At 43.0% G+C, this 12,013-nt stretch overlaps 2 protein-coding genes across 11 annotated transcripts in view; one reads left to right on the forward strand and one right to left on the reverse strand.

Moving 5' to 3' along the window:
* Positions 1-12,013, reverse strand: part of DNASE2 (deoxyribonuclease 2, lysosomal) — a 199,224-nt gene that overhangs the window by 131,025 nt on the left and 56,186 nt on the right. Inside the window, exon 1 of one of the 7 annotated variants that reach the window (XM_056570369.1) lies at positions 4,721-4,785. The exons of 3 other annotated variants lie outside the window; for them this stretch is intronic. The gene's annotated coding sequence lies outside the window, so the exon portion shown is untranslated. Of the gene's footprint in view, positions 1-4,353; positions 4,502-4,615; positions 4,646-4,669; positions 4,786-12,013 lie in introns of those variants that run through there. 3 more of the 7 variants (XM_056570365.1, XM_056570368.1, XM_056570366.1) reach the window with 3 other exon arrangements.
* Positions 4,781-12,013, forward strand: part of TSPAN16 (tetraspanin 16) — a 57,120-nt gene continuing 49,887 nt past the window's right edge. For 3 of the 4 annotated variants that reach the window (XM_056570371.1, XM_056570376.1, XM_056570375.1), the window contains exon 1: positions 4,781-4,917. The gene's annotated coding sequence lies outside the window, so the exon portion shown is untranslated. Of the gene's footprint in view, positions 4,918-10,692; positions 10,712-12,013 lie in introns of those variants that run through there. The other variant, XM_056570372.1, reaches the window with a different exon arrangement.

Raw genomic sequence — 12,013 nt, forward strand, 5'->3', positions numbered from 1 at the left:
GTAACATGCCATCCGAGCAGCAATTACGATGACGTTGACCAGTGTGCCTCCAGCTGTTGCAAAACTACAACTCACAGCATGCCGAGACAGCCGAAGGCTGTCCAGGCATGCTGGGTGTTGTAGTTTTGCAACAGCTGGAGGCACACTGGTGGCAAACACTGTTCTAGCAATTGGTGGAGGTCTGAACACGCAGACCCTGACCGATCAAAACTTGAAAAGTTTTAATTGTCTCAATTCTCCCATAAAGGGGTACTCCGCCCCTAGACATCTTATCCCCTATCCAAAGGATAGGGGATAAGATGTTAGATTGCGGGGGTCCCGCTGCGTGGGACCCCGGGGATCGCTGCTGCATCACCCCGCCATCATTACTGCGCAGAGCGATATCGCTCTGCACGTAATGACGGGCAATACAGGGGCCGGAGCAGCGTGATGTCATGGCTCCGCCCCTCGTGACGTCACGGCCCCTGCCATAGACTTGCATTAAGGGAACAGGCCATGATGTCATGAGGGGCGGAGCCATGACGTCACGCTGCTCCGGCCCCTGTATCGCCCGTCATTACGCACAGAGCGAACTCGCTCTGTGCAGTAATGATGGCGGGGTGCCGCAGCGGCGATCCCCGGGGTCCCCAGCAGCGGGACCACTGCGATCTAACATCTTATCCCCTATCCTTTGGATAGAAGAAAAGATGTCAGGGGCGGAGTACCCCTTTAATGGTATCTTTACATTTTAATAATATTCAATAATAATTTCCTTTATTAATAAATTATTATAAAAGTTATCTGTAAATTAACATAAAGTCAGGCATGTTAAAGGGGTATTCCAGGAAAAAACTTAATTTTTTTTAATATCAACTGGCTCCAGAAAGTTAAACAGATTAGTAAATTACTTCTATTAAAAAATCTTAATCCTTCCAATAATTACCAGCTGCTGAAGTTGAGTTGTTCTTTTCTGTCTGGCAACAGTGCTCTCTGCTGACATCTCTGTCTGTCTCGAGAACTGCACAGAGTAGAAGAGGTTTGCTATGGGGATTTGCTTCTAAACTGGGCGGTTCCCGAGACACGTGTCATCAGAAGAGCACTTAGACAGAAAAGAACAACTCAACTTCAGCAGCTCATAAGTACTGAAAGGATTAAGATTTTTTTAATAGAAGTAATTTACAAATCTGTTTAGCTTTCCGGAGCCAGTTGATATATATAAAAAAAAGTTTTTCCCTGGATGACCCCTTTAAGGAGTGAAGGATACAGATATGTGGAAGCGAAAAAATGTCCTAAATCGTCAGGTTTATCTGTAATAGATCTTTATTAAAGGGGTTGTCCAGTATTAGAAAAACACAGTTTTTTATTTTTATTTGCAAAAACAGCGCCACGCCTGTCCTCAGGTTTCGTCTGGTATCGTGGCTCAGCTTCACTGAAGTGAATGGAAATGAGCTGCAATACTACACATGGCCTGTGGTCAGGAGTGGCGCTGTTTTTGCCTTTAAGTTTTTGCTGTTTTTTGATCCAGTTGTGTTACTATCTGGAAACCATCAGCGAGCAGGTTAGCTGCTGCCGATGATGGATTTTCTAATTAAATTAATTAATTTCTATTTTCCTTTAATCTATTATCTTCTGCTCCGTTTTCCAGCAACTTAAAAAAAACATATATAAACTTAAAATAAAAATGCTTTGAGTTGTAGTTTTGCAACAGCAGGAGGCACACTGGTTGGGAAGCACTGATGTGAGGGGTCCCCTAGGTGCTGTATCTACAAGGGTCTGGGGCCCCTTCCTTCTCAGGACTTACACCACATCCCCTTGTCCTTCATGGGAAAACCTCTTTTACGCTTTACGTTTCCGCATTTAGCACCACCACAGTTTCAATCTACATCAACAATTAACCCATTAATGATTTCACTGGAATTATGGGTAGTTTTAAAGATTCTTCTTAAAAAAAAAAAAAAAAACACATCTCATCCTGATAAGTGACGCTATATAGGCGCCGCTTATCTTGTTCATCAAGAAGAGTACAACAAAGATCACTGTTGTAATACGGTTTATCTCCTGTGTGACCACTGAACTTCATAACAAGTCAGCTGCTGCAGAACCTCCCAATAGACCTCAGATTCTGCAGATCATCATAAGAAAGACACCTCAGCTGCTGCTGAACATCATAAGAAAGACACCTCAGCTGCTGCTGAACATCATAAGAAAGACACCTCAGCTGCTGCTGAACATCATAAGAAAGACACCTCAGCTGCTGCTGAACATCATAAGACACACCTCAGCTGCTGCAGAACATCATAAAACACACCTCTGCTGCTGCTGAACATAATACACACCTCAGCCACTGTAGAACACCCCAATTCACACCTAATCTGCTCCGGAACCTCATTATACACACCTCAGCTGCTCCAGAACCTTGTTATACACACTTCGGCTGCTCCAGAACCTCATTATACACACCTCGGCTGCTCCAGAACCTCATTATACACACACACACCACGGCTGCTCCAGAACCTCATTATACACACACACACCGCGGCTGCTCCAGAACCTCATTATTCACACACCGCGGCTGCTCCAGAACCTCATTATATACACACACACACACACACACCACGGCTGCTCCAGAACCTCATTATACACACACCACGGCTTCTCCACAACCTCATTATACACACACACACCACGGCTGCTCCAGAACCTCATTATACACACACACACCACAGCTGCTCCAGAACCTCATTATACACACACACCACAGCTGCTCCAGAACCTCATTATACACACCTCAGCTGCTCCAGAACCTCATTATACACACACCACGGCCGCTCCAGAACCTCATTATACACACACACCACAGCTGCTCCAGAACCTCATTATACACACACACCACAGCTGCTCCAGAACCTCATTACACAAACCTTGGCAGCTCCAGAACCTCATTATACACCCACTCCTCGGCTGCTCCAGAACCTCATTATAAACACTCCTCGGCTGCTCCAGAACCTCATTATACACACATACACCACGGCTGCTCCAGAACCTCATTATACACACACCGCGGCTGCTCCAGAACCTCATTATACACACACCAAGGCTGCTCCAGAACCTCATTATACACACACCAAGGCTGCTCCAGAACCTCATCATACACACACACACACCATGGCTGCTCCAGAACCTCATTATACACACACACCACAGCTGCTCCAGAACCTCATTATACACACACACACACCACAGCTGCTCCAGAACCTCATTATACACACCTCAGCTGCTCCAGAACCTCATCATACACACACACACCATGGCTGCTCCAGAACCTCATCATACACACACACACACACACACACACCACGGCTGCTCCAGAACCTAACCTCATTATACACACACCTCGGTTGCTCCAGAACCTCATTATACACACACACCTCAGCTTCTCCAGAACCTCATTATACACACCTCGGCTGCTCCAGAACCTCAGTATACACACCTCGACTGCTCCAGAACCTCAGTATACACACCTCGACTGCTCCAGAACCTCAGTATACACACCTCGGCTGCTCCAGAACCTCATTATACACACACACACACACCACCACTGCTCCAGAACCTCATTATACACACCACGGCTGCTCCAGAACCTCATTATATATACACACACACACACCACGGCTGCTCCAGAACCTCATTATACACACACACACACACACCACAGCTGCTCCAGAACCTCATTACACAAACCTTGGCTGCTCCAGAACCTCATTATACACACACCTCGACTTCTCCAGAACCTCATTATACACACCTCACCTGCTCCAGAACCTCATTATACACACACCACGGCTGCTCCAGAACCTCATTATACACACCACGGCTGCTCCAGAACCTAATTATACACACACACCACGGCTGCTCCAGAACCTCATTATACACACCTCGGCTGCTCCAGAACCTCAGTATACACACCTCGGCTGCTCCAGAACCTCAGTATACACACCTCGGCTGCTCCAGAACCTCAGTATACACACCTCGGCTGCTCCAGAACCCACTTATACACACACCTCAGCTGCTCCAGAACCTCATTATACACACACACCTCGGCTGCTCCAGAACCTCATTATACACACCTCAGCTTCTCCAGAACCTCATTATACACACATCGGCTGCTCCAGAACCTCATTATACACACCTCAGTTGCTGATAAACCTAAAAGCACACACCACAGCTGCTGCCTATCCCCATAATAAACACCTCAGCTGCTGCAGAACTTCATAGTATAGACCCCAGTGTCTCTAGAACCTCAAATGACACCTCAGCTGCTTCAGCAGAACCTCACGAAAGACCACAACTGCTGCAGATAATCATAATACACACCTCAGCTGCTGCAGAACCTCTAGAGGAGTCTGCACATCAATCTGCTGGCGGCAGGTCTGATAAATGTGGATACTGCTCATGTATATATGGCAGTGACTAACACTCCGGCCCGGCCCATATGGTCACCACTTCCCCTTTAGTGTTTTCCATATTTAATCTTCATCCTCTGATGTTGAAAAACTACAACTCCCAGTATGCCCGGACAGCAAAAGGCTCTGGGGGAATAGCAGGAAGTTCGGGGGGGGGGGATTGCTATATTTACAATGTCACCCAGCAGGTCACAAGGACCGCACATTACACCTCACACAATACTAACAACAAATCGCCAAACTCTGCAAACCCCACTCCTACAGCGCATGCGCGCTACCTCACTCGGGCTGCGGATCCTCTTTCTGTTGCGCTTGCGCATAGGGAGCGCTCCTACCGCGCAAGCGTATTGTTTCCTTCAACTTTCCCGCGTTTATTTCGTGACAGGAGTGCGCGGTGGTGGTCGGTGCTGCCGATTAGTGACTATTACCTGGAGTGATTATCGATCGTTATACATACCCGAGGCTTCATATTAATGTGAGAGAGGGGAGCTGCCGATTGTAGACGACTTTTACTGTCAAAATCGAAATACATGTGGAGTATTACCTCATAAACGTTTGTTCAATACCCAGATCCCTCATAATAGTGTATGTAAGGAACATATACCCTCATAACAATGTATGCCAGCCAGATACCTCATAATAGTGTATGTAAGGAACATATACCCTCATAACAATGTATGCCAGCCAGATACCCCATAATAGTGTATGTAAGGAACATATACCCTCATAACAATGTATGCCAGCCAGATACCTCATAATAGTGTATGTAAGGAACATATACCCTCATAACAATGTATGCCAGCCAGATACCTCATAATAGTGTATGTAAGGAACATATACCCTCATAACAATGTATGCCAACCAGATACCTCATAATAGTGTATGTAAGGAACATATACCCTCATAACAATGTATGCCAGCCAGATACCCCATAATAGTGTATGTAAGGAACATATACCCTCATAACAATGTATGCCAACCATGTATACCCCATAATAGTGTATGTAAGGAACATATACCCTCATAACAATGTATGCCAACCATGTATACCCCATAATAGTGTATGTAAGGAACATATACCCTCATAACAATGTATGCCAACCATGTATACCCCATAATAGTGTATGTAAGGAACATATACCCTCATAACAATGTATGCCAACCATGTATACCCCATAATAGTGTATGTAAGGAACATATACCCTCATAACAATGTATGCTAGCCAGATACCTCATAATAGTGTATGTAAGGAACATATACCCTCATAACAATGTATGCCAGCCAGATACCCCATAATAGTGTATGTAAGGAACATATACCCTCATAACAATGTATGCCAGCCAGATACCTCATAATAGTGTATGTAAGGAACATATACCTTCATAACAATGTATGCCAGCCAGATACCTCATAATAGTGTATGTAAGGAACATATACCCTCATAACAATGTATGCCAACCATGTATACCCCCATAATAGTGTATGTAAGGAACATATACCCTCATAACAATGTATGCCAGCCAGATACCTCATAATAGTGTATGTAAGGAACATATACCCTCATAACAATGTATGCCAACCATGTATACCCCCATAATAGTGTATGTAAGGAACATATACCCTCATAACAATGTATGCCAGCCAGATACCTCATAATAGTGTATGTAAGGAACATATACCCTCATAACAATGTATGCCAGCCAGATACCCCATAATAGTGTATGTAAGGAACATATACCCTCATAACAATGTATGCCAACCATGTATACCCCCATAATAGTGTATGTAAGGAACATATACCCTCATAACAATGTATGCCAGCCAGATACCTCATAATAGTGTATGTAAGGAACATATACCCTCATAACAATGTATGCCAACCATGTATACCCCCATAATAGTGTATGTAAGGAACATATACCCTCATAACAATGTATGCCAGCCAGATACCTCATAATAGTGTATGTAAGGAACATATACCCTCATAACAATGTATGCCAACCATGTATACCCCCATAATAGTGTATGTAAGGAACATATACCCTCATAACAATGTATGCCAGCCAGATCCCTCATAATAGTGTATGTAAGGAACATATACCCTCATAACAATGTATGCCAACCATGTATACCCCCATAATAGTGTATGTAAGGAACATATACCCTCATAACAATGTATGCCAGCCAGATACCTCATAATAGTGTATGTAAGGAACATATACCCTCATAACAATGTATGCCAGCCAGATACCTCATAATAGTGTATGTAAGGAACATATACCCTAATAACAATGTATGCCAGCCAGATACCTCATAATAGTGTATGTAAGGAACATATACCCTCATAACAATGTATGCCAGCCAGATACCCCATAATAGTGTATGTAAGGAACATATACCCTCATAACAATGTATGCCAACCATGTATACCCCCATAATAGTGTATGTAAGGAACATATACCCTCATAACAATGTATGCCAACCATGTATACCCCCATAATAGTGTATGTAAGGAACATATACCCTCATAACAATGTATGCCAGCCAGATCCCTCATAATAGTGTATGTAAGGAACATATACCCTCATAACAATGTATGCCAACCATGTATACCCCCATAATAGTGTATGTAAGGAACATATACCCTCATAACAATGTATGCCAGCCAGATACCTCATAATAGTGTATGTAAGGAACATATACCCTCATAACAATGTATGCCAGCCAGATACCTCATAATAGTGTATGTAAGGAACATATACCCTCATAACAATGTATGCCAGCCAGATACCTCATAATAGTGTATGTAAGGAACATATACCCTCATAACAATGTATGCCAACCATGTATACCCCCATAACAGTGTATGTAAGGAACATATACCCTCATAACAATGTATGCCAGCCAGATACCTCATAATAGTGTATGTAAGGAACATATACCCTCATAACATTGTATGCCAACCATGTATACCCCCATAATAGTGTATGTAAGGAACATATACCCTCATAACAATGTATGCCAGCCAGATACCTCATAATAGTGTATGTAAGGAACATATACCCTCATAACAATGTATGCCAGCCAGATACCTCATAATAGTGTATGTATGGAACATATACCCTCATAACAATGTATGCCAGCCAGATACCTCATAATAGTGTATGTAAGGAACATACACCCTCATAACAAGGTATGCCAGCCAGATACCTCATAATAGTGTATGTAAGGAACATATACCCTCATAACAATGTATGCCAACCATGTATACCCTCATAATAGTGTATGTAAGGAACATATACCCTCATAACAATGTATGCCAGCCAGATACCTCATAATAGTGTATGTAAGGAACATATACCCTCATAACAATGTATGCCAGCCAGATACCTCATAATAGTGTATGTAAGGAACATATACCCTCATAACAATGTATGCCAGCCAGATACCTCATAATAGTGTATGTAAGGAACATATACCCTCATAACAATGTATGCCAGCCAGATACCTCATAATAGTCTATGTAAGGAACATATACCCTCATAACAATGCATGCCAACCATGTATACCCCCATAATAGTGTATGTAAGGAACATATACCCTCATAACAATGTATGCCAGCCAGATCCCTCATAATAGTGTATGTAAGGAACATATACCCTCATAACAATGTATGCCAGCCAGATACCTCATAATAGTGTATGTAAGGAACATATACCCTCATAACAATGTATGCCAGCCAGATACCTCATAATAGTGTATGTAAGGAACATATACCCTCATAACAATGTATGCCAGCCAGATACCTCATAATAGTGTATGTAAGGAACATATACCCTCATAACAATGTATGCCAACCATGTATACCCCCATAACAGTGTATGTAAGGAACATATACCCTCATAACAATGTATGCCAGCCAGATACCTCATAATAGTGTATGTAAGGAACATATACCCTCATAACATTGTATGCCAACCATGTATACCCCCATAATAGTGTATGTAAGGAACATATACCCTCATAACAATGTATGCCAGCCAGATACCTCATAATAGTGTATGTAAGGAACATATACCCTCATAACAATGTATGCCAGCCAGATACCTCATAATAGTGTATGTATGGAACATATACCCTCATAACAATGTATGCCAGCCAGATACCTCATAATAGTGTATGTAAGGAACATATACCCTCATAACAAGGTATGCCAGCCAGATACCTCATAATAGTGTATGTAAGGAACATATACCCTCATAACAATGTAAGCCAGCCAGATACCTCATAATAGTGTATGTAAGGAACATATACCCTCATAACAATGTATGCCAGCCAGATCCCCATAATAGTGTATGTAAGGAACATATACCCTCATAACAAGGTATGCCAGCCAGATACCTCATAATAGTCTATGTAAGGAACATATACCCTCATAACAATGTATGCCAGCCAGATACCTCATAATAGTGTATGCCAGCCATGTATACCCCCATAATAGTGTATGTAAGGAACATATACCCTCATAACAAGGTATGCCAGCCAGATACCTCATAATAGTGTATGTAAGGAACATATACCCTCATAACAATGCATGCCAGCCAAATACCTCATAATAGTGTATGCCAGCCATGTATACCCCCATAATAGTGTATGTAAGGAACATATACCCTCATAACAATCAGTTACGTCATAACAGGGTATGCCAGCTAGATACCCCATAACAGTGTATGCCAGCCACCCCCCCCCCATAACAGTGTATGCCAGACTATATTATGGGAGTATCTGTGGATGGCACTAGAGATGAGCGAACTTACAGTAAATTCGATTCGTCACGAACTTCTCGGCTCGGCAGTTGATGACTTATCCTGCGTAAATTATTTCAGCCTTCAGGTGCTCCGGTGGGCTGGAAAAGGTGGATACAGTCCTAGGAAAGAGTCTCCTAGGACTGTATCCACCTTTTCCAGCCCACCGGAGCACCTGAAAGCTGAAAAAATATATGCAGGAAAAGTCATCAACTGCCGAGCCGAGAAGTTCGTGACGAATCGAATTTACTGTAAGTTCGCTCATCTCTAGTGCCATCCACAGATACTCCCATAATAGTGTATATCAGGCCACAGATAACCTCATAAGTGTGCCTGAGTAAGGCTAGGTTCACACGGCTGTTTGCATCCGACCCGTTAAGGGTCCGCTCGTTTTTTTGTTGTTTTTTTTTTTTGCCGATCGGACCTTGAAATAGGTCGGATGCAAACAGCTACTACCGGGTCATGACAGACCCCATTCACTTGCATGGGGTCTGTCGGTGACCCAGTAATTTTACAGGATTTTTTGCAGAGAAGAAAAAAGCTTGCACTATTTTTTTCTACGTTAAATTCCCATTCCTCTGGCCGGATTGCCGACAGAACTCAGAATAGCGGAGTCCGGTGGCAATGTGAACAGGGCTGTAGAATTACCTATAATAGCATATGCCAGTCACACAAGCAGTTCTTGGGTGTCAGAACTTCCCAGTATTGGCACACACAGGTTACAGGGAAAATGTAATAGGTGGTTCAGACTAAATGAGCACCGAGGCCCCTTTAGTCTCAGAATTGTGATGGGGTCAAAATCCTATCCATCACAAAGGGATAGTGCATATCAGAGATATTTCGTCACGGTAGATGGGAAAAGTACTTAAACGTAAGTTATACATAATTTACATAAACGTAAATTATAAAACGTAAATTGTAGTAAATCTGGTGTACGCGCAAAGCCATGCTCCCTTTACAACCACCTTATGCTAAGCCACATTATCTTGCTGAAGGAAGTGTACAGGTGAAAAGTGTCACAACTAGGGAGATTTATCAAAACATGTGCAAAGGAAAAGGGAAACAGTTGTAACCAATCAGATTTCTTCTTTCCTTTTTAAAAAGGCCTCTGAAAAACAAAAGAAGCGATCTGATTGGTTGCTATGGGCGACTGTTCAACTTTTCCTCTGCACAGGTTTTGATAAATCTCCATAAATTCCCCTCTTTGGGTATGTTCACCCAAAGAGGGGAATTTATGGAGATTTATCAAAACCTGTGCAGAGGAAAAATTTGCACATATACACCCTGTTCCAAATTATTATGCAAATTCTATTTAAGTGTCACAAAGATTAAGTATTTTGTTTTTCAGTTTAACTCATGGATGGCATTGTGTCTCATGGCTCTTTTGATCACTGAAAACAATCTCGGACACCTGTGATAATTAGATTGCCAGGGGGGCCCAATTTAAGGAAAAACTACTAAAGGTGGTTGTTCCACATTATTAAAGGGGTACTTCACTGGCCAGCGTTCGGAACATTTAGTTCCAAACGCTGTGAGCAATGCTGCGGGGTCGGCCACGCCCCCTCAAAGCAAGTCTATGGGAGGGGGCACGCCCCTTCCATAGACTTGCATTGAGGGGGCGTGGCCGACCCCCTCAGCGCACACACAGTGTACGGAACTAAATGTTCCGAATGCTGGCCATTGGAGTGCCTCTGGAGTCCCACAGACATCAAGGTGTAGAGTCCTGCAACTGTGCATAAGGTGTAGAGTCCTGCAGTGGTGGAGTCATGTTTTGGCCCAGAATCATGGGAAGAGAGCTGGTCGGCCCCTTTACGGTCCCCGAAGGTGTAAAGATGACCTCTGCAAAGTATGTGGAGTTTCTGACAGACCACTTTCTTCCCTGGTACAGAAGGAAGAATGATGCTTTCCATAATAAAATCATCTTCATGTGTAACAATGCACCATCTCATGCTGCAAAGAATACCTCTACATGAATGGCTGCTATGGGGATAAAATTAGAGAAAGTCATGGTGTGGCCTCCATCCTCCCCTGACCTCAATCCTATTGAGAACCTTTGGAGCATCCTCAAGCAAAAGATCTATGAGGGTGGGAGGCAGTTTGCATCCAAACAGCAGCTCTGTGAGGCTATTCTGACATCTTGCCAACAAATTCATGCAGAAGCTGTCCAAAAACTCACAAGTTCAATGGATGCAAGACTTGTGAAGCTGCAATCAAATAAGGGGTGCTATGTTAAAATGTAACGTGACCTGTTAAAATGTTTAAAAAGTTTAAATTTGTTTAAAGTTTGATTGAAATATCTTTTGATTTCAGTAAATATGCTGCAAACACAACAAATGACAATTTTCAGTTCTTCACAACCTATAAAGTGTTTTGAAACTTACTGTGCGTCATAATTTGGAACAGTGCATTGTAAGTTTTCTCTATCAGCTCCATTGGGGGACACAGACCGTGGGTGTATCTTGCTGTCTCTAGGAGGTGTGACACTATGGTAATAAAAAAAAGTCAGCTCCTCCCAGCAGGATATACCCACCTTCAGGCTCTGAGCTAGTCAGTTTAAGCTTAGTGTCTGAAGGAGGTGGACATGGGCTGGATTCTCCAGTCCAGGTCTTCTGTTTTTTATTTTCCTAGTATAGGGACGTGTTAGTTTTTTATTCCCTTCCTTTTCCGTTTTTTGAGGTGGGGACTCAGGAACTGCGGTTCACTGTTTCCCCATTGCGAGTAAGGGGGCACAGACATTGCGTGTATGCGCTGTTAACCCCCTCTCG

Source organism: Hyla sarda, chromosome 4 (assembly GCF_029499605.1).
Source record: "Hyla sarda isolate aHylSar1 chromosome 4, aHylSar1.hap1, whole genome shotgun sequence".
In the NCBI taxonomy this organism is placed as follows: domain Eukaryota; kingdom Metazoa; phylum Chordata; class Amphibia; order Anura; family Hylidae; genus Hyla; species Hyla sarda.